We start from the raw sequence: 24497 nt of genomic DNA, 5'->3' as shown, positions 1-24497 counted from the left end.
TTTTTTCAAATAGGAAAACAGTGTGATTTTTAACATTGTCAAATATATCTTTCTCAAAAAAAGTTTGTGAAACACTTTATATGTCTTTGTCTAATAATTAGATTCATATACTATGTTTTTTAGCAAATAACAGTGCCTGCTATGCTTTTTCTTTTGCCAACCGCACCCCCCAACACACAATGGGCGTCTTCGCAAGCACACTGTGCTCATTCTTTTACATGTTTGTTGCTGTCAAAAAAAAATGAGCATAGCACACTTACAAAAATACCCTTGGGGAGGGGCACAGCTGGCCAAAAAAAAAAGTATAATGTGTCCGTTATTTGTGTAAAAATAGGGTACCTACAGAAAACTGGACATAAACAATTCACTTAAAACCAAATATTTCTACCTCATGATGCTATATGCAATACCTAGGGCATTGACCAAATGAACGCTTATTTTGGAATATTTACCTGTTAACGTAAACACGAAGCACTGGGTTTTCATACAGCAATATCTCCTTCTAGCCAACAGACAATGCACTTAAGTTGGGGGAGATGGAAGACCTCCCACCCCAAATAAATAGGAAGTAGAACAAAAGCCCTGTAATCCTTCTTAGGCTTTTCAGAAATGCTTTCCATTAATATCAGTATAGCTAGTTTTCTTTAAGGCTTTGTGTGAAGGAATGTATTATCGGCGATTTTGACAAAAGATGTTTCAGTTTATACACAGTCATCTCAGGATTGTACATCTATTTGCTTTGACTAACCTCAGACACTCAAGCAAAACAAAGTTACAGTAGGTATATAAACAAGTGGGCCACAGGGTTAACGTTTGCCTCTAATGCTAATGATGGCTCCGCTACCACTCAGACACACGAAAGACAGTAGGATACCCTACAAGAAGCCTGACAGATAAACACTTAACTGCCTACAGTCAACTAATGGGCTTTCAAGTGATGAAAAATTATTTAAGCATTAAAGCAAAACACACACACCTCCAGGTCAAGCAGGTAAATACCCTTCATTTGAGTCCCAGGAACTCTTCTGGGCCTAACCACACAGGATGCCAGACGAACTCATTCTTTCCCACTTCAGAAAGACAGTGTAGCTATCACTTTAAAAATCCTTTTCTGGAATAAAAATGATCTCTCAATGGACCTGTAAGAATGTATTAAAAATCTACCCCAGAATGATATTTCTCAAGTCCATTAATCAGTAGGAATAAATCTCCTACATGCATACATCATACATGATTTGGAAGATCTTTTTTTAACTTACTAATATTTGAGGAAAAGGAACCCATTTCTCAAGGTAAGTTTTGGACTTAGGTGTCTGGCTTGCTCTCCCGCCGCAAGTCTGGGCTCCCCAGGGGCAAGGGACCCTCTTGAAACCGGGCAGCACCCAGCAAAGCGTGCAGCTCAAGGAGAGGGTTCAGAGAGTCTTGCGTTGACTAAAATGGGCACCGAAAGGTCTAATCCCAACTCTCAGCTGTGACAATTGTGAGCTTCCTTCACTCTGTCTGTCCATTAAACTCCAAGTCAAAATTCCCCATCATCTTAGTTTATTAGTGCTGCTCGAACAGAAATACCACACGTGGACAGCTTGAAGGAATAGAAATTTATTTTCTTGCAGTTCTGGAGGCTAGAAGTCCGAATTCAGGGCACCAACTCTCAAGGAAGGCTCTCTGTCCGCTCTGGTGGAGAGTCATTGTCTCTCTCAGCTTCTCTAGCCCCTTGGTTCCCTGGCGATCTCCACATGGCGTCTATCTTTCCCTCATTTGTGCTTGATTCTCTCTGTGCCCAAACTGCTCTGTTTAGGAGTGATTAGGTTTAAGACACTCGCTAAACTGATATGATCTTATTAACATAAAAAAGAAAATCCTATTCCCAAATGGATTGCATCCATGGGTGCAGGAGTTAGGATTCCCAACATATTTTGGGGGACATAACACCCATCTGGAAGATTGGAAAAGGCATTTTACACCCCAGAGCCACACACAAGGGTGCTGCGATTCCATCTAAGCCCAGATATATTTCAGATGCTGTTGACTCTAGGATGAAGGAGACCAGCTCCTCCACCTATCCATTCACTCAGTAAGAGAAACAGTATGTGCACCAGGAAGAATGCTTGGAGGAGCTGCGCTCTTCAGCCTCTCTGATAAACAAGCCCCAGAGCCCTGCCGGCACAGTAGTTAAGCATCCAGCTGCTAACTGAAAGGTCAGTGGTTTGAACCCACCAGCTGCTCTGCGGGAGAAAGAAGTGGCAGTCTGCTTCTGTAAAGACTGCAGCCTTAGAAACCCTATGGGGCAGTTCTACTCTGTCCTACAGGGTCACTGTGAGTCGGCATTGACTCGAAGGCAACGGGCTTTGGATTTGGGGTTCACAAAGTCCTCCAGTTCTGGCAGTAAGTCATTCCACATTTCTCACAGATAAATGTAACCCTTATCAAGGAGGCGTGCATGCGCCCAGAACCGTTTATTTTGGCAGAGACTCAGTTTCTGCCTCTGTAATTAAATGAGGCTGATGAAACGAAGCCGCTCTGAGAGATCATAGGAAACTCGACTTGATCTCCCTGCTTTTCATTTTCTCTGCTCTCCACTGCTTGGCCTCCCTTGTGTGTTTTTGGGTTTGTGTTTTTTTTTTTTTTTGTAATTAATACAGCAGAGCAAATGTAACCCACATCCTGGCCCAGCAGGGAGCTCAGGAAACAACATAGAATTCCCAATAAGCTTTTTTATTATTATTACCCTTCTGCCAGCAACAACATCTTCACTGCTCATCAGATGCTAGCAACAGCTTCTCAATTATCCCCAGCAGGGTGAGGGACTGTCACAGCCCTCGCTGTGCACCCAGGACAGCCCTTCATCTCAGTATTCTGACAACACAGCCTTAGAACATAAAGCTAATCCCTTGCTGCTGGGTCAGCCTATTGTAGGAAATGTACCCGGTGAGTCCATGGCAGACCTATGAATGAGAAGGCATCAACAAGCCCACAGGTGAGCATCCGCTTTCTAAACCAACAAACTTTCCTGTTGAATGACTGACAAAAGGACCCATGTACCTATCATACGACACGATTTCACTAACGGGTCCATGTCTCGGCAAATGGTGTGTGTGCGCGTGTGCGCGTGTGTGCATAACAATAAAAATGTTGGTTCCTTCCTACCACCCAGAACTTGCTTCAGACCTTCTAAGAAGTGACCTCTGAATTCTTCTTGGTTTTAGCAGTAGACCCAGCTAAAGATCACACTGCAAGAAACTCAAATGCTACATCACATTTAATTAAAAAGGATAGAGTCCTCAAACCCTGTCAGTGGCAGCTCAGGAGTTAAACACAGTGAGGCCCAGATTTTGATCTAAAATAGCAGACCGCTGTCACCCATGGTATATTCCTACAGATTACTCATAAAAACTATCAGAAGATAGGCATTTTCCAAGATGAAGATTTTCCTTCTCCTCCCTGATGTTGAGAATCGTTTCTATTGTTATAAAATAATCTGATAGAATCAACCCACACTGACAACCCCCGACATTAACAATATTTGCCACCTGGTATTGTAAAGTGTTTTAATACACATTATCTCCGCCAGATAGGGTCAACCATGCCATCCTGTATGCTCCAGAATGAATGCCATGATTTGTTAAAGGGTCTGCCTCCCCTGCAAAGCTTTGGTTCAAGAGCAGTTCCATGCCTTGTTCATCCTTCTAGCTCTGGCTATGCAAACTGTCTCTAGTACACCTGCGTTTCAACAAGATTATTTACTGAAATGAAATGAGTCATCTTCTTGGATTCTTGCAACCCTGGGAGCTGGCAGACGAGGACGCTGACCTCAGAAGAGTTAGAGAACAGCTGAAGGTCAGGCACGTGGTAAGTGATGGCAATGGAACAATTCTGTTTTAATTGTTCTTCGGTGAAAGTTTATAGCTCAAGTTAATTGCTCATACAAAAATTTACACACACATTGTTTTGTGACATTAGCTGCAATCCCCACAATGTGACAGCACACTCCCCTTTCCACCCTGGGTTCCCTGTGTCGATTCAACCAGTTCCTGTCCCTTCCTGCCTTCTCAACCTGCTTTTGGACAGGAGCTGTCCATTTGGTCTTGTGTATCTGACTGAACTAAGAAGCACATTCCTCACGTGTATTATTTTTTGTCTTATAGCCCTGTCTAATCTTTGTCTGAAGAGTGGGCTTCAGGAATGGTTTCAGTTCTGGGTTAACAGTGTGTCTGGGGGCCATAGTTTCAGGAGTTCCTCCAGTCTCTGTCAGACCATTAAGTCTGGTCTTTTTATATGAATTTGAGTTCTGTTCTACACTTGTCTCCTGCTCCAGAGGGGACTCTCTGTTGTGTTCCCTGTCAGGGCGGTCATTGGAGGTAGCTGGGCACCATCTAGTTCTTCTGGTCTCAGGTTGATGAAGTCTCCGGTTTATGTAGCCCTTTCTGTCTCTTGGGCTACTACTTTTCTTGTGTCTTTGGTGTTCTTATGGGTTGGGACCAACTGATGCATCTTAGACGGCCACTTACAAGCTTTAAGACCCCAGACACCACTCGCCAAAGTGGGATGTAGGACATTTTCTTCATAAACTTTGTTATGCCAATTGAACTAGATGTCCCCCGAAAGGAACAAAGATGTTTGATGCTCTGTCCAGTCTCTTGCCACCCTATTGTGTGCCTTCTTTAGTTTTATATTTGCCTGGTCAGTCACTCTGCTGCCTCAAAACTACTGTTCACATTGACATGTTTTATGTCCCCGTCCAAACTGTAATTTTTCTGAGGGCAGAAGATTTTAGATGAATAAAAGATATTGCACATTTGCATTAATCTCTATAAGTTTTGAGTTCCTTACTCTTTACAAGGGGTATGAAAAATAATATTTAATAGTGTTAACATAAATGCAAATTTGTAATTTATGGAAATTGTCCCGTGACATAGAACCAAGCATCGGGACCTGCCGTGGGAGTGTGACCTGTACCTTCCTGTCCCCAGCCTTCTGGTCACTCACACCACGGCCATCACGCTCAGGCTGTGTTGTCTCACTAAGACCTGGAGAGTGACGCTAATCGAAGCTGGGCGAGTTGTTCAGTATTCCAGATTCTCCTGTGGAAATTCTCACGTCATCCAGCCAGCACCCACTCCAAGACTCAGGACTCAACGCTCCATATGATTCGCCGGGACTAGGTGAGGAAGTTCCAAGCCCGGACAGATTCACACCAGCATGAGATTTCGTCATCACCTCAGCAAACAGGCACCCACCTGGACATGGCAAAGTCTGTTACTTTTACTACTGTACCTGGAGCCTCTTCTGAAATATTAGGTAAAATTCAGTGAGTAACTCCAGTCATCAGAATGAACCTTCAGTTAAAGCGCTGATTTACTCCAGAGTCAATCCCTTACTTCTAGCCTTCATTCAGTATCATCTTTGTGATAATTCTGTTTCAATCCACATGCTATGTGCCTTTCTTCCACCAAATCCCTATGATTCACTTGATTGACTGAAATTTTCCAACCCAACAACATCTACATATATAGTTCAATAGACACCTGTTGTTCTCTTAATCTACATGTTTTTACGTATTTTCACAGGTGCTTGCTCTGCCTTTTCCTACTAGGTGGTAAATAGCTTGAAGGCAAGGGCTACATCTTTATTTCTTTTGTATCTTCTTACAACACCCAACTGAGAACTCTGTATGGAATGAGCATTCAGGAAAGGCTGTTTGTTCATTAATTGTGTTGTTTTATAGAATGTGATAGAACCTAAACAGAGATAAGAGCATTCAGTGGTTAAAGCGCTTGCCTGCTAACCAAAAGGTTGGCGGTTCAAACCCATCAGCAGCTCCATGGGAGAAAGATGTAGCAGTCTGCTTCCGTAAAGATTTACAGCCTTGGAAACCCTATGGGGTCCTATAGGGTCACCTTGAGTCAGAAACGACTCAATGGCAGGGCAGTTGTTTTTTTGGTTTTACATATGCCATAGAACAAAACAAGGATATTTCCTCTTTAGAGACCGAATTCTGGTAAGTAGGCTTTGTGTTGCTATGATGCTGGAAACTACGCCACTGGTATTTCAAATACCAGCAAGGTCACCCATGGTGGACAGGTTTCAGTGGAGCTTCCAGACTAAGACAGACTAGGAAGAAAGGCCTGGTGATCTACTTCCAAAAATCAGCCACTGAACACCATATGGATCACAACTCACTTCCTGTGGACACATCATCAGGAGGGATCAATCACTGGAAGAGGACATCATGTTTGGTGAAGTAGAGGGCCAGCAAGGGCATGGGAGGCCCCCAGTGAGCCACAGTGATGGACTTGAACATGCCGGCGATTGTGAGGATGGACACAGGACTGGACAACGTTTCATTCTTGTACGTAAGGCCGCCATGAGTCAGAGTCAGTGCGGCAGCGGCTAACAACAGTAACAATGAATATCCATCCAAACTCTACTCGCTGTCCCAAGCCTTTGTGTCTTTAGGAGCAAATAGCTACCAACCTCTGCTAGTAAAGATTTACCCAAAACAAACAATAAGAGAAATGCAGACTCTAGCCATTATGGTCTGAGTGGCTCCAGGATGCAGGGCAGGCAGGTAAAACTGTATCACTGGATGATACAGCCAATTCCTATTTACGAGACTTTAGAATTGATAACTATTCCTGTTCAAACTTGTTTAAGAACTATCCTGATAGTTATTGAGAAGTAAGCTTCTCAAAAAGAGAAGCCTGCACTTTAAATGTTATTACATAAATCTGAGACTAAATTATGTAAGCATCTTTGCCCACTCTGTTTCCATACTGTACTGGCTTGTGTACTTCTGCTGCTCAGTCATCATCCTGCCAGGCCCCACCTCACAGCTAGAAACATCAGCAATCAATCCATCACCTAAGTGTTCTGCTGTAACTCTCATTGGATCAGTTGTCAGTGGAGGGTCCAGGCAGCATCACGTAACTGTAAAGGATTACTCACTTAATTCTGTATTAATTCTAATACATAATAAATACTCAATACCTTTAGCAATGGAGTCCCTGGGTAGTGTCAATGGTTAACAAGCTCGGCTGCTAACCGAAAGGTTGGAGGTTCGAGACCACCCAGAGGGGCCTTAAAAGAAAGGCCTGGCGATCTCCTCCTGAAAAATTAGCCACTGAAAACTCTCTGGAGTACAGCTCTCCTCTTACACACATGGGGCTGCCATGAGTAGGAATCAACTCAATGACGACTGGCTCTGGTACCTTTGGTAATAGGAACAAGAACACATTTTAATTTCATTTTGGCCAGTGGCTTCCTGGTTGTCCCTTGTTTCTCTTCAACTGGTCAACAAGGATCAGACAGATTTGAACAATCCACAGTAAGTCAGCAGCAGAGCCTAGAACCGGGGCTTGGGACCCTCCCCTGCGTCCTTGTCTGTACACCATGAGAGAAAGTAAGTCAGTCAAAACAACAGAAACTTTGCTGTTGTTGTTAGGTGCTGCAGAGCTGATCGCGACTCATAGCGACCCTACGCACCAACAGAACGAAACCCTGCCCTGTCCTGCGCCATCCTCACCATCGTTGTTATGCTTGAGCCCATTGTTGCAGCCACTGTGTCAGTCCATCTCGTTAAGGATCTTCCCCTTTTTCACTGACCCTCTACTTTTCCAAGCATGATGTCCTTCTCCAGGGACTGGTTCCTCCTGATAATATGTCCAAAGTATGTGAGATGTAGTCTCGCCATCCTTGCTTCTAAGGAGCACTCTGGCTGTACTTCTTCCAAGACAGATTTGTTCATTCTTCTGACAGTCCATGGTATATTCAATATTCTTTACCAACACCATAATTCAAAGGCATCAATTCTTCTTTGGTCTTCCTTATTCATGGTCCAGCTTTCGCATGCATACGAGGCAATTGAAAACACCGTGGCTTGGGTCAGGCGCACTTTAGTCCTTAAAGTGACAGAAACTTTGGCACTTGCTTAATGCCGTCAAGGCAGTGGTACTTAGGAAAACTGCAAAGGTCAGGCTTTTCTTCTTCTTTCTCAGCCATTTTTCATAATTTTAGTCCAGCCTATTGACAAACAACCAATTTTGGAATCTTTAATGATCTTGTTGTGAAAGTTCTGGAGTTTTAAAGAATTGCTGGTGTTTTCATAATTGTTTTTACAGCATGTTTGGGCATACCACATAATTTACTTCATAAACATCCCAAGATGAACTTAATTAAGTTCTGGTGCCAAGTAACGACACTCTCAAGAAATAGATTACTAAGAAAACTGCAACTAACTTGGTTCTTGACTCTTGTAACTTAGATTTAGATTTACTATAAATATACTCAATGGTGCATACTGCCAAATACTGGATTTCAATGTTTGTTCATAAAATGTAATTTGAAATGCATGTAGGATGATACAGCCTTTTTGTAAAAGGAAGTTATTATCTGTGATGAAAGCAGTTGTTGACATTAGAAATGCAGGCACAAGGATCCAGACGGGAAATTTAATAAAAAGAAAACAAATGTAGCAGGGAAAAGGGAGGTTAACAATATGGCAAAGCAAAGCCAGATGTGGCTGTAAATATCTGCCTCCAGGCAGAACCCGGACTCCTACCTTTCACACAGAGCGAACGACTGTGGAGTCTATTTCGTGGGACATCAATGGCCACTAGAAGTAGAACATGGTCCCGGCTTTAAACAAGGACGGTAGGTCTTTCAATCCATGCTGCTGTGCGTGACCCCTGTGAAAAGAGATAGACGTACGATAATTCCTCAGCACTACAGATTTCCACACGGACCAGACTTCTCATTTCCCTTGCTTCCTCCTCCTCAGGAGTTCTCCAGCAGGCCCGGCACCGTAGTTTAATGAACTGGCTTTAATTACATTCCCCATAGAGTTGCAAAGATATGAGACCACACCGTAGGACCTGTATTCCAACACATTTTACTGGGCTCAGATAATCTGTTAACTCACTGGAAAGTTCTCCCCACCCCACAGCCCATGCAGTTTTCATCCTGGAAGTTATGATCGGGGATCACCAGGATCCTGTGAGACTTCCCCTTTATCTTGCCAACACTCACCCAAGTGAGTTATTGTGGTGTGCTCAGCCTCTGCTGCTGGCGCTGCCTCCTGGCCAATGTTTTTAGTATTTCCCATGAGACAAATGGGTTTTTCAGCTTGTGTTTTCCCCAGGCTGCCTATGGCAGTTCTCCTTCCTTAACGTCCAAAATAATTCCACGCTTATGCAAATCACACAAAAGTCATAGATCTTCCAAAAGGCGTCTGTTGGGCACCAGTTTGAATTTATCACTGAACTCTGAGTTCACTTCATTTTGGCTTTCAAAGTGGAGATTTGTTCTAAGACCAAGTGAAGATATACTAAAAGTATCCAAGGATAAAGTCAAGTTTTCGGAGATATTTTTAGAACAAGTGCAACCCTTCAAAGACAGAAGCTTTTGATGGTTCTCCAGCCTTCAGCATAATTTAGCAAACCATGCAACAATAACGCCCTTTCTTTCAGGATCTTAAATTCCTATCACTCAAGACAACCAGTCCTCCTAAGTATTCAGGAGCCCCTGTCCTTCCCATCCTCTCTCCCTAAGTAAATTGCTGGGAGACTCAAATTATAAAGGACCTAATGAGCATGAAACCTGTGGGTGGTGTGGAAATTCCTGGTCCTGCCTCAAACCCACAAAAATTCCAGATGGAAGGCAGCACCCAAGGGTGTGCACAGGACATTGCAGGGAAAAAAAGGACTGGTCTTGAGACGCAGGAGGATTGGCTACTTTTCCTGGATCTGCGTCTCCAATAGCACAGAAATATTTCAAATAACACAATTCTCAACAAAAAGCAAACATTTCTTCAAGCCTCGCCATGAATATATTTGAAAACAATAGCCTCATTAATGGGAATCAGAAGACTGGAAAGACAGACCTGGTTGTTATAAGGACATCCAGATTAGGGAGTTTTAAAAAGTGTAGGTGTTAAAACAAAGTGTTATAATCAATATTAGGCAGGACCCTATTGCCAGTCATCTATGTCCAAATTCAGATTTTCTCAGGCTCAGCAGATGGGAGCTGTTGACACCTATAGCCGGTGTGGTGTTACACCAAAACTCTCAGCCCTAGAGGCCGTTTTCAACTTCTGGGCAAAAATGCAGAGCTGGAGCCTGTGCCTTCCCGAGCCCTCCCTCTCTGCACCATCACTGGTCTGCTCAAGTCAGTGTTGAGGTCACTGTGTATTTTGAGTAACTTCTGACCTAGGAGGCTCATCATTTGGCACCATAATGGAAAATATTCTGTTGTGATCTATAGGGTTTTCATTAGCTAATTTTCAGAGGTAGACCACCAGGCCTTTCTTCCTAGTCTTAGTCCAGAAGCTCCATAGACACCTGGTATTTGAAATACTGGTGGCATAGCTTCCAGCATCATAGCAACAGGAAAGCCACCACAGTCCAACAAACTGACAGAGGGGTGGTGGCATATATAGATACTAGTCTTAAATTTAAATTCTAATTATTTGGATTTTTTCTTGTTGTAACTGGAATACATGAGCATTACATAAAATTTTAGGAAATACATATATGCAAAAAAAGAAGAAAATTATTGTCGTCCTTAATCTTAGCAACCAGAGGGAACCATTGGTAGCATTTTGGGGTATATGCACTCATTCCTTTATTCATTTACTATTAATTCATTTACTCATTTAGCATCTATTGTGGGCCAGGTAGAGGAGCCCTGGTGGTGGCAGTGCTTAAGGCACTTGGCTGCTAATCAAAAGGTCAGCAGTTCAAAGCCACCAGCCGCTCCGAGGGAGAAAGATGTGGCAGTCTGCTTCTATAAAGATTTACAGTCTTGAAAACCCTATGGGGCAGTTCTACTCTGCCCTGCAGGGTCACTGGGAGTTGGAATCAACTTGTCGGCAGTGGGTTTGATTTGGTTTTTATGGGCCAGGCATTGTTTATATCCTTTCTGTCCTTGGTCGATACAAATATGCATATTTTTATAAACATGGAAGCTCTTAGGATTGAACTGTGCCCCCTAAAAATATATGCTGTAAATCCTAACCCCATACCTGTGGTTATAATCCCATTTGGGAATGGGTCTTCTCTGTCATGTTAATGAGGCAGTATTAGTATGGGGTATGTCTTAAATCAATCTATTTTGAGATATAAAAAGAACAGAGTAAGCAGGCAATGAAGCAAGCGAAGAGTTGGGGGAAGATAAACGTCACGGCATGTGACCACCAAGGAATAGAAGCTGAAAAGAGACAAGGACCTTCCCTAGAGCCAACGGAGAGAGGAAGCCCTCCCCTAGAGCCAGTGCCCTGAATTCGGACTTCTAGCCTCCTAAACAGTGAGAAAAGACATTTCTGCTTGTTAAAGCCACCTGCTTATGGTCTCTCCTACAGCAGCACTAGATCACTAAGACAGAAGCATTCTGTAATGGAGTTTTAACTTGACGTTTAGAAATAAGACATGGTAAAATATTTTACTTCCTCATCTTTTTCACACCGTTTCGATAGTTCTGTACTATCTCATTGTATATCGATATAGACAGACCATGTCTTGTTTAACCAAACTATCACTGTCAAACACGTGCCTTTTTTGCAGCTGTATGAAGTCATGTTTTTGTGTGCCATCGAGTCGATTCTGCCTCATAGCCATTTCCAAGGCTATAATCTTTACAGAAGTGTGTCACCTGGCTTTCTCCCACAGAGCCACTGGGTGGGTTCCAAATACCAACCTTTTGGTTCGTAGCGGAGTGCTTTACCGTTGCATCACCAGGGCTCCTTATAAAGGACGGTACAAAATGTAAATCTTTATGCACCTCTATCACCCTTCCATGACAATAAATTCTTTTAGGTAGACCTACTCCATCAAAGAACAAATTGTTTTACGACTTTCCAAATTTATTGCCAAATTAGCCATCACTCTTAATTTACATTCCCACCAACAATATATGAGAACTTGCTTTCATTTTTTAATATTTTATCGATTTGTTAAGTAAAAACGACATCTTGTTTTGATTTGCAGTGTCTTGTTTTTTTTTTTTTTTTTATTGGAGAAAGAGATCCTTTTTTCATCTGGTTAGTTCATTGCTTCATTCAACAGTAAAAGTTATTTATTGAGGGCCTACTATATTGCAGATCCAGTTCTAAGCACTGGGGAAGATAATTGGTCTGCAAATCTTGGAAAGAATAATAAAATAGCAGGAGAAATAGCGGAAGAAAACAAGACTTAGAAGAGACAACAATTTCAAGGGCTATAGTATGAAAGGAAAGTTAGACTGGATGCATGGATGCATTTTTTCTTTTTTTCAACTACTCTGTGTGTATATATAATATATAGAAAAGAACATATATAGCATTAATGTAGATTTTAAAGAATAATAATTTGAAAAATAAATGAAACACCTATGTACCAATAACCCAGCTTAAGAAACTAACATGGCTAATTATCCTGAAGCCCTATGAATGCTCCTACCCAGACATTTTCCCCTCCGTCCTTCTAGGAGGTACCTACTGGGTTTTATATAAATCACCTCCTTGATTGTCTTCATAAATTTCCCCGGATGTGAATGTATTTCTGAATAACATATTGTTGAGTTTTGCCTGCTTTTGAACTTTATGTAAACTCTTCTGCAATTTAGTATTTTTGTTTGTTTTATTCTGTGCTTTTTATTTTTATTTTTGTATAACATTATAATTTTAACTTGACCTGTATTGATTGAGTATAGGTTCTTCATCGTCACTGATTTAAAGTCTTCCACTGATCGGTATTCCTCCATGTACTCATCCACCCTGACTTCAGTGGATATTTAGAGCCATCACAAGCAATGTTGCTGTGAATGATCTGACTCACGTCTCCTATTCCAAAAGTGCAAGAGTTTCTTTACATATACTGAATTGCACTACATGAAATTGTCATTATTGTAGGTCAAAAGGGGTCAAGTTGCTGGCTTGTAGGGTATTCGTGTGTTCAACTTAATTTTTAATAAATTATTTTCAAATAATTTGCACAGCAGTATTGGAGAGTTCGTTTTGTTCCACACCCCCATCTACACTTGGTTATTGTGAGACATTTTCAGTTTGGCCAGTCTAGGGGGTATGTGATGGTATCTCACTGTGGATGGTCCTGATCACTGATGAGGCTGAGTGCTTGTCATTTGTTTATTAGCGACTCATGTGTCCTCTTCTGGACTGCCGGACTTCTGGAAAACTAATCCTTTGCCCGTTACTTGTTGCACGTATCCCAGATTATCACTTCCATTTCACTCTATGTCCTTCAAAAGACACCAGTGAGAGACTGGTGGGGGTTTAATCCATCTTACACTCTAGCTTTAGTGTTGGCGTTGGAGTGTGATATGAGATAGCTTTCCCAGTTTCTCCCATGGACATGACCAATGGGCCCAGCACCATGTATTGAGTGATCGCTCATTTCTGTACTGATCTGCCATTGTCAGCTCCGTCGTATACCAGGTTTCTATATTTGGCAGGCCTCTTTCTAGGTTCTCGATTCTATTTGTTTGTTCTTTTTTATTTTCCCTGGGCTGATAGACATTGTCTTAATTGCCAAAGCTTTGCAATAAGTCTTGATGTCTCATAGAGCAATAGCCCCTACATTACCCTTCTTAGGAAGGTCTTGGTTATTCTTATCAATTTGCTCTTCCATTTAAATTTTAGAATCTGCTTATCTAAAAAATACCCTGTTGAGGTTTTTATTGAAATTACATTATTTACTGAAATCACATTAAATCTATAATCATTAGAAAGAAAATCGACATATTTGTCTTTCTACCATGAATATGGTTGTCTCTCCATTTATTGAGGTTTTCTTTATCACAGTTCAATACAATTGTGTAACTGTCCATGTAAAGGACCTGCCCAGCATCTGTTAGATGTGTGCTGGACATTCTCCCATTGCCTCCCTCTACCCTTTCCATCATGCTCTGGGCCCCAGAGACTAACTTTGTGAACTGTATCAGCAGTCTCCCTTGCGGTCTGCCTCCCAGGAGGGTTGGGAATGGAATGCAATGGCAGAGATCTGAGGGCAGGAAGGAAGTGAGACTGGGGTATTACTCCCCTGGCCCACTCTCTTCCACGCAGCCAGTGGACAGCAGCTATGCTCTTCTACTGAAGTCCACAGCTCCCACTGTGGTCTTCCCTAAGCTGAAACTCTCTCTCTCTAGGTTCTATTAACCCCTCCCTACCCTTGATCCCTCAGACCTAGAGTCCTCTGGTGTTAACTTGCCTGGGTTTTACAGTCTGTGTTGGTTTCCCTTAACTCTGCTCACACCTTCCCAGGCATTAAACTCTGTGTTTGAGGATGCCACTTGTTCCCTGTAGGGAACCTGACAAATACAGTGTGTGTGAGTGTGTGTGTGTGTGTGTGTGTAGTTTCTCATAATTTGTAGACTATGTTGCATTTTCTATGAAGACAATCATATCATCTACAAATAGGGATTTTTTTTTTTCCCCTGTCTAGTCTATATAATCTTTTGCATGTCCATCTACACTGGCTTCTACTCCAGAGCAGTGTTAATTAGCACTGGTAAAGTAGCCATCCTGATTTTATGCCTACTTTTAAAGGAATTGCTTTTTCACAATTCCCCACTAAGATGTTTGCTGTAGGTAACAGAAGTTCTGTCCTAAATCTAGCTTGCTGTGGTTTTTAGTTGAAGAATTTCATCAGCTGCTTTTACTGAATCTATTGTGATCACAGGGGTTTTCTCCTTTAAACTATTAATTTGATTAACGACATTAATATATTTTCTAATGTTAATTGAATCGTTCCAGAAGTAAGTCCTACTTGATCATTGCTGGCTCTAGTTTACAATTATTTTATTTAGGATTTTTGCCTCTAGATTTATGACGGGCCTTAGTTTGTGATTTCCTTCCTCCTAAATCTCTTTGTCTGCTTTGGGGATCAAGATTATTAGTCTCTTCTTCTGAGTTGGAAATGTTCTCTCTTTTTCTATTCTTTGAAAGGGGTTGTATAAGCTTGGAACCATTGGCTCCATATCTATATATATATATATATACATGTATATATATAGTAGAAACTACCTGTAAAAACATTTGGGGCTAGTATTTTTGTAGTAGACTTTTAACTATTGATTCAAATTCTTCATATATTATAGGACCCGTTAGGTGTTTATTACTTAAGTCAGTATTAACAATTTATATTTTTTCCTAGGAATTTTTCCATTTCACCTAAGCTTTTAAGTATACAGTCATCAAGCTGATCCTAATATTTCCTCAAAATGTCATCTCTGCTGCATCTATAGTTATGGCTTCTATTCATCCTGATACTGTTTGTGACCTTTTTTCCTGGTCTGTCTTCCTAGAAGTTTGTTTTTTTTGAGCAAATTTTGGCTTTGCCAATCCTGTGTCTTTGTTTTCTATTCTATTTGTTTCTGTTCTTATTTTTTTCTTTCCTTTTACTATTTTTTGGCTTATTCAGTTGTTTCTTTTTTTCTGTCTTCCTAAGAGGGACACAAAGCTCGTTTCTTGTAAGCTCTCTTCTAATGTAAGTACTTAAGGCTACAATTTCACTGTAAGATACCAACCACTTTAACTGTAACTGCCAAGTTTTAATGTTAGCATTCACTTTCAAGCAGTTTCTAATTCCCATAACGATTTCTTCTTTGAGCCATAGGTTCTTTTCATTATTATTTCCAAATGTATGAGGCTTACTTTAAATTTCCTTTTTGTTATTAATTTCTAGTTCATTTTCACTGCGGCTAGAGACTTTGAAATTTGTAAGACTTGACATATGACCTATGAAGTAGTCAGTTTTTTAATTAGTCATCTGCTTAAAAAGAATGTATTTTCCAGTACCTGGATACAGTTTATACACACACACACATGCATATTTATAATTAGATGATTCTTAATTGTTCTGTTCAAACCATCTCTATCTTTGCTGATTTTTTTTTTTTTTACTGGCTCTATCAATTACTGAGAGAAGTGTGTTTTAAACATTATCAATCTCTCCTTAAAACTGTCCATTTTTACTTTATATGTGATGATAACCAAAACCAAACCTGTGGCCATCAAGTTGATTCCAACTCATAGAGACCTTATAGGACAGAGTAGAACTGCCCCATAGGGTTTCCAAAGAGCGGCCTGCGGATTCCAATGGCCGACCTTTTGTTTAGCAGCCAAACACTTAACCACTGCGCCACCAGGGCTCCTGTATGTGATTAAGTGCCTACAAATTCAGAAATGTAACTTCCTACTTAATTGAAGCTTCCATCAATATGCTGAAATTCTAATAAATTGTTTTTGCCTTTAAGGCTACTTTGTCGTAATAGGGTTATATCCACCTATCACTGAGGACACTGTCATACTGAGCTAGTTAATAGGATGAACTCAAAATCATTTACCAGACAGACATAGTTTATTGCTTACTCACAGCCTACTCACCAACTTTGAAGGGTGAAACGCCGCAGTATTTTGTTCTTTTTCCAGCTTTTTCCTCATCTTCATACCCTGTGATTTGCCTTTTCTTTTTTTTTAATAAGTTCTCTCTCCATTCCTTAAGTGCCTCTTAAATGAAGTTGTTCAGGCACAGGCTAATTACTGGCCAGCTGGAGACCCAAAATAAACTTCTGAGAGCTTTTAGTAGTTCTCCGATCTCAGCCAAAACACTACCGAAGAGCCTTTTTCACTCAATATATTTTCAGACCAATTAAAGACACAGAAATGTTAAAACTCCTCCAACGGGTTGGCTGGTTAGCTTTTCACCGCATAAATCAAAGGTTATCTTCATCAGCTTCCTAATACTGTCAAGCTCGGAGGCCCATGTGGCGGAAGGGCCTGGTGGCCACAAGGCCAGAGGGCAGAACACACCCTCCGCCCATCCCTGGGCCGGGACTCTGTAAGAGACAGTGGTGTCTCTTTACCTGCAGGCTAAGAGAGCTGGTGAGAGATGCACAGGGAGCTGGAATGGGGAAAAAGGACGTGGGGATTGCTCATGTCTCTTCAGCTGGAGCTGGCCTTAATCAATCAAAGAAACCTCGGCAACACCGATGGAATCCTCCCTCAGCTGAATGTATTTAAAATGTTTTACAGCTTCCCTTTGCCCTCTTCTCTCCCGTTCTCCCCGTTACCTCCTTATCTATTCTTTCCAGGACTTAAACAGTGAGACAAACAAACCTCAGTGGTATAGGGTTTCTCCCCTGGTCCTCCCCTTGCTGGATTCTTCTCTCTGCATGGGCCTCTAGCTTTCTCCCCCAGCCCACCCCACCCCCATGTCTCCGACTCCTCCCTCCTTCTCTCTCTTCTGTTAGTCTGTCTTTCCACCTCCCTTGTTTTCCTCACCCCAGCCCCCGTAAGTCTGTTACTATAAGACACAGGATCCGAAAATCCAGGTTATCTCTGGAATTTGCTGACAGTAAAGTAATTTGATGCAAGAGAAATAAAATGTTTCCGTGTTATTTGAATTGCTCTGTTCCTCTGCATCTTCCCAAACACACATTCTCCAGAGCAAGAAAACGTTTGATTCTGTTTGGTCTGACTTTTTAACCACGGACAGCAAACATAGCTTCTTTTTTTTTCCTCCTGAGGAGTCACTGACAGCTTCATTCAATTATCAACCTATCCAAATGCTTTCCTTAAGCACGAGAGCTAAGGTTTTTCCTGAGAATTACCATTTTTCAAGAGGGAGGATGCTTCCTTAATGGGAAGAGACAGATGAGATAGGTTCTCTTGATTCCGTTTTTCTAGGTGACAACATCATGGATTTTGTTTGAGGATGGAAAAACAAAAACAAAAAAAGTAGTCTTTTTTTTTTCCCTCAGCTAAAAGCTGTTTCGACCAGATGTCTATTCAGGCACCCAGGTGGGTATAATCTTCCATCCATTCATTCACTGATTCAACAAAACTCTATTAAGTGACTGCTAAGGGGCACACTCTGGGATACAGGCTTTTCTGGCACACATCCTTGTTGAGCAGACAAATAAATGAACACAACATTTCAGATTGTGGTATATGCACGGAATGGTCAGGAAGGTCTGGTTGCAGAGGGAATAGTAAGTACTTGAAAGCCTCAGATGAGAACCAGGACTATTTGCGTATATTTATTCGGGTGAGAGATGTTGTTGTTGTTAGGTGTCATTGAGTTAGTTTCGACTCATAGCGACCCCACGTACAACAGAAGGAAACACCACCGGGCCCTGTGCCATCTCACAATCATTGTTATGCTTGAGCCCATTGTAACAGCCTCTGTGTCAGTCTATCTCGTTAAGGGTCTTCCTCTTTTTCAATGACCTCCATTTTACCAAGTATGATGTCCTTCTCCAGGGACTGATCTCTCCTGATAACACATCTGAAGCATATGAGACAGTCTTGCCATCCTCGCTTCTAAGGAGCATTCTGGTTGTACTTCTTCCAAGACAGATTTGTTGGTTCTTCTGCCAGTCTAAGGTATATTCAATATTCTTTGCCAACACCATAATTCAAAGGCATCGATTCTTCTTTGGTCTTCCTTATTCACTGTCCAGCTTTCACATGCGTATGAAGTAATTCAAAACACCATGGCTTGGGTTAGGTGCACCTTAGTCTTCAAAGTGACATCTTTACTTTTTAACACTTTAAAGAGGTCTTTTGCAGCAGATTTGCCCACTGCAATGCATCGTTTGATTTCTTGACTGCTACCTCCATGGATGTTGATTGTGGATTCAGATAAAATAAAATCCTTGACATTTTCAATCTTTTCTCCATTTATCATGATGTTGTTTACTGGTCTAATTGTGAGAATTTTTTTTTCTTTATGTTGAGGTGTAATCCATACTGAAGACTATCTTCCTTGATCTTCATCAGTAAGTGCTTCAAGTCCTCTTCACCTTCAGAGAGCAAGGTTGTGTCATCTGCATAACACAGGTTGTTAATGAGTCTTCCTCCAATCCTGATACCCTATTCTTCTTCATATAATCCAGTTTCTCAGATTATTTGCTCAGCATACAGATTGAGTAGGTATGGTGAAAGGATACAACCCTGACCCACACCTTTCTTGACTTTAAACCACACGGTATCCCCTTGTTCTATTCAAATGACTGCCTCTTGATCTATGTACAGGTTCCTCATGAACACAGTTAAGTATAGATTGGGGGGAAGAAAAGGAATCTTAAAAAAAAAAAAAAAAAAAAACAGGAGTTAAAATGAATTTCACCCACCAATGGAATAGAATTGAGAGTCTAGAAATAAACCCACACATCTATGGTCAACTGATTTTTGACAAGGGTGCTAAGTCCATTCAATGGGGAAACAAGATTCTGTTTAATAAATGGTACTGGGAAAATTGATTCCCACATGCAGAAAAATGAAACAGGATCTATGCCTCACATCATACATAAAAACAAATGCAAAATGGATTAAGGATCTAAATGTGCAAACTAAAACCATAAAATTCTTACAAGAACAAGCAGGGGCAATGCTGTCAGGCTAGCTTTCAACGATGGATTATCTAATACTATAACAAAAGCACAAACAGCAAAAGACAAAATAAATAAACGGGACCTCATAAAAACTGAAAACTTTTGTTCATCAAAAGACTTTACAAAAAAAGGTGAAAAGACAAGCTGCCAACTGGGAGGATATCTTCAGAAACCATATATCTGACAGGAATCTAATAACCAAAATAAATGTAAAACTTTGACAACTTAACAACAAAAGACAAATAACCCAATCATAAAATGGGCAAAGAACTTGAATGGACATTTCACCAAAGAGGACATTCAAATGGCCACCAAACACATGAAAAGATGCTCAGTGTCATTAGCCATCAGAGAGATGTAAATCAAAACCACAATGAGATACCATTTCACTCCTTTTAGAATGGAAAAGATTTAAAAAAAAAAAAAAAAAAAAACAGAAAATAATAAATGTTTTTGAGGATGCGGGGAAATTGGAACTCTTATCCATTGCTGGTAGGAATGCAAAATGGTACAGCTGTTGTGGAAAACAGTGTGGAGGTTCCTCAAAAAATTAAAAACAGAACTACCATATGACCCAGCAATTCCACTCCTAGGTATATACCCAAAACACTTGAAAGCAGAGAATCAAAAAGAGGCTTGTATACCAAAGTTCCCTGCAGCACTATTCACAATAGCCAAAAGGTGGAAGCAACCTCAATGCCCACCAGCAGATGAATGGATAAACAAAACGTGGTACATACATACAATGGAATACTACTCAACCAACAGGAGAAATGAAATCTTATACATGCTACAGTATGGATGGAGTTTAAAGACATTATGCTGAACGAAATAAGCCAATCACAAAAGGACAAATATTTTATGACCTCACTTACATAAAAAGACAAGAAAAGGCAAATGTACAGAGGCCAAAGTTTATTAGTGTTTACCAGGAGTGGGGTGGGGGCAGGGTGGAAGGGGAGTTACCTTGATGGAAAAATCGCATTGACTAAGGGTAGGGTTGCACAGCCAATTACTGTAATTGCTGTCAATAAGTTGCATACCTGTAGAAAGTTGAATTGGCAAAAGTTGTGTGATAGATATATTTACCAAAAAAAAAGTCACTGCTGAGGCTGCTTATGTACAGCCAAATACCTCATGGGATTTGATTCCTTGCTTTGGAGGTTTAGAGTCATGGTTTTCTGGGACATCCCAGTTAATTGGCCTAATAATGTGTTTAGTGTGTCTGTTCTACCTCCTAGCTCGTTGTGTAGTGCCTGCGGTCTTAAAAGTTTGCAATTGGCCAACCAAGCACAACAGCTGGTCTCTATTCACCTGGAGCAGCAGAGGAAGAAGGAGAGTCAGGAGGAGGATATGGAATGTGTGGCTAATTGCCTCCATGAACAACTGCCTCCTTTGCCATGAGACCAGAAGAACTGGATGGTGCATGGCTACCATTACTGAACATTTTGATCAGAGATTCCATAAAAGAATCCTGACCAAAAGGGGGAAAATATAGAACAGAATTTCAAATTCTCATGGACTCTAGACTTTTTGGAGCCATGGAGGCTGGATGAACCCCTGAAATTATTGCCCTGAGATAACCTTTAAACTTTAAACCAAAAAAAATCCCCTAAAGTCATCCTAAAACCAAACAATAGTTTTGTTTAACTAGTTAAAAAGGTCTTCCTTGAGCATTATGATCTTTTAAGGACTGTCTAAATGGGATCAAACTGAAAACAGCAACCTGAAAGATTAGATAGGAAGCTTAGGAGGCAGTGAGTTTATGTTAATGAGGGAGGAACAACACAGAAAAGAGGGTGAGAATGGCTGCATAAGTCAAAGAATGCAATCAATGTCACTAAATGGTATGTGTAGAAACTGTTGAATTGGTGTATGTTTTTCTGTGTATATTCTCAACAACAACAAAATAAACTAAATTTATTGAAAAAAATTAATTTCACCCAAATTTCCCTGCTTTATCAAATGCCCTTCTCCTACTCCTTCTTCACTTTCTATGTCATGTTGGTCCTACTAATTGCTCAATGTCTACTTTCCTTCTCTTTCTCTCTCGAATCTTGAGCCTGACCCAATTTGAAAGAACTCAATACCAGAATCCATTTAAAAGGCAACCTGAGGGTACTGGGAATTCTCTTCCCAGGCCCTCAGTTTGAACAGCTTGTTTTCAGACTTTCCCACTCATCAGAATCACCTGGAGTTTTTGTTAAAAATGCAGATTCCTAAGCCCCACCCCCAGAATATTTGATTTACTCTGGCTGGGGTGAGACCTGAGAACTTGCGTTTCTAGCGCTGCTGCTGCTACTGCCTCCAACACGTGGAGAACCACGGGGTTAGATGCCCAGGTTGACTCAGCAAGCAGGCCCAGCTGGTTGTAGTCTCGGGGCAATGAGGTCACCAACAGCTCCTCTGCTACCTGGCCAGCTGTCCCCCCACTAGGGATTTTCCAAGGCTTTATTGGGAAGAAGGAGGATCCTCCTTAACTTGTATTTGTTTTGACCTTTGGTCCAATTTTTTTCCATCAATCCGATCTCTTCTGCTTTATATCTTCCAGAAATTCTTCTACATTCCTAGTACATTTTTAGCACTCTTGTCTGTTTTGCAAAGCTATTGGTATTTGTTGTCGTCATTTTGGTGTGGTTTTTGGAGAAAGGAGAGGCGACTATGTAGGCACTGTCTATTATCTTGAAGTGGAAGTTCATCTACTACTTTGAATCTTTGAATAAGTAACATGAAAGCATTAGGAAATTCAAATAAAAAAATAATTCCTTCTATCAAAGAGGCTTTACAAATTTTCCAACGCTTTAAAATTTTTTTATTCCATGGTCAGTCAGAAACTACTGAATTTAGTCACTGTATTTTGTCTCCTAACCCTCTAAACTGGTTCTCTAAATCCATTGGGCTAAGGAGGAGAGTGGAGGGAAGGCAAGAGGTGGAAAAAGCAGAGATGCTTAGTTCCTGATTCTCTATAACCGACTAACTCTTTATTTTTCCTATTTTGAGCAAAGAGATTACTATCAGCATCTCCTACTGTGATTTTCAGATAATTACATCAGGCTTGACTAAATTTTAAGGGGATTCTCCTTTGGAAAACTGTCTATATTTCAAATGCTCCCTTCGAAACTGGATATTCAGATCACAGCTGCAGAACTGGATCCCAACAAGGCTGAGGAAAAACAAAAGGTGCTGAGGGTTGTGCTGAGATATGGCCAAAAAGGCCCTGATTCTGCAGTGCCCGCTACTTCAGTCAGAGATGCTATTGTCTTGGGCCAGTGCTGTTGCTCTTACGCTTGCTGTTATTAGCTGTCGTCAAGTCAGCTCCCAACTCATGGAGACCCCGTGCACAACAGAACCAAATGCTACCTGGTCCTGTGTCATCCTCGTGATCGGCTGCAAATAGAACCGTTATGATCCATGGGGTTTTCACTGGCTGATTTTCAGGAGTAGATCACCAGGCCTTTCCTCCTAGTCCATCTTAGTCTGAGGGCTCCCCTGAAACCTGTTCACCATCACAGCAACGCACAAGCCTCCACTGACAGACAAGTGGTAGCTGTGTGTGAGATACATTGGCCAGGAATTGAACCCGGGTCTCCCACATGGAAAGAGAGAATTCTACCACCGACCCACCAATGACTTCACTCTTTTGTGCTTAAGCTGTACATATTCCATGAAGCTGCCTTCCTTTTATATATGCTGTGTACCCTTGTGTATGAATCAGCTATGAAATATAATGTCATACCCCTCCAGTCAACAATATGAATATAAATATACAATATTTATATAAATGTATATAAATATACAAATAGCCTGCGTTCCTCAGAGCTCTTTCAGTTGAAAGCAACTGATACCTGACTCAAACTATCTTAAGCATAAAAGGAAATTTATGGCTCATATAATTGGGAAGTCCAAGAGATGGCTCTTCAGGTACGGTTGGCTCCAGGGTTCAAATCACATCATCTGGTATGTCTATCTGTCTATCTATCTATCTATCTACCCCCCCATCCATGCATCCATAAATGCATCCATTCATTCATCTATCCATCTGTCATCTATCTATCCATCTGTCTATCTCTTTGTCTATCTGTCTCTTGGTTCTGATTTCCTCTGTGTTGACATCATTCCCAGGCACACTCCACCCATTAGTGAAAAAGATGACCCCCACCCAGTAGCTCTGGGCCTATATCACCCTTGAAGAAACCCCTCCTTCTCAGCATCCATATCAGTCTTAGAAAAAGGTTTCGGTCTGGCCTGCCTCAGTCACATGACCACCCTGTGGTGGGAGTGGTATTATAGATTCTTAATTGACTGACCCACCATAATTACACCAAATGCAAGGAAAAAGTTCTAAAAGGAAAGAATGACTGGATTTAGACAAAATGGTAAGAGATATCTACTGCACAGGTCTTCTTCATTCTAACGCAATAAGAACGGATTTCTCGGTGATATGCAACTGGGATCATAACGTTGAAATGAAAAAGGAAGACAGAAGAATTGATGATTTCGAACTGTGGTATTGGCGAAGAATATTGAATATACCATGGACTGCCAAAGAATGAACAAATCAGTCTTAGAAGAAATATAATCAGAATATTCCTTACAAGCAAGGATGGCAAAACTTCTGCTAGCTTACTTTGGACACGTCGTCAGGAAAGACCATTCGCTAGAAAAGTACATCAGGACTGGTAAAGTAGAGGGCCAATGAAAGCAAAGGAAACCCTCAATGAGATGGATTGGCACAACAATAGACTCAAACATACCAGTGATCATGAAGACGGCGCTGAGCCAGGCAACGGTTCCTTCTGCTCTACACAAGGTCGTCACGAGTCAGAGCCAATTCAACAGCAAATAATAACAATAACGATCATAATATTGGATGTACACAAATCCCCTAAAACTATTACACGTATTTCAATATGTTTAAAAGAAGTTTCCTAGTAGATACACACACACTCCCCAGCAAAAGCATTAGTGTATAAAAATTCATTTGAAAGAGTATTGGGTAAACATTTTCACAGAGACATAAATCAAGTGTGACTTTATTGGGTATAAGATCAGCTAATTCTTTGTTATTTTAATGACTATGGGTAAACTGCCTTGGGCTGGCGGGAAGAGATGGG

This window comes from Trichechus manatus, unplaced genomic scaffold (assembly GCF_000243295.1).
Source record: "Trichechus manatus latirostris isolate Lorelei unplaced genomic scaffold, TriManLat1.0 scaffold00160, whole genome shotgun sequence".
In the NCBI taxonomy this organism is placed as follows: Eukaryota; Metazoa; Chordata; class Mammalia; order Sirenia; family Trichechidae; genus Trichechus; species Trichechus manatus.
Note: the sequence above shows the minus strand (reverse complement) of the source record.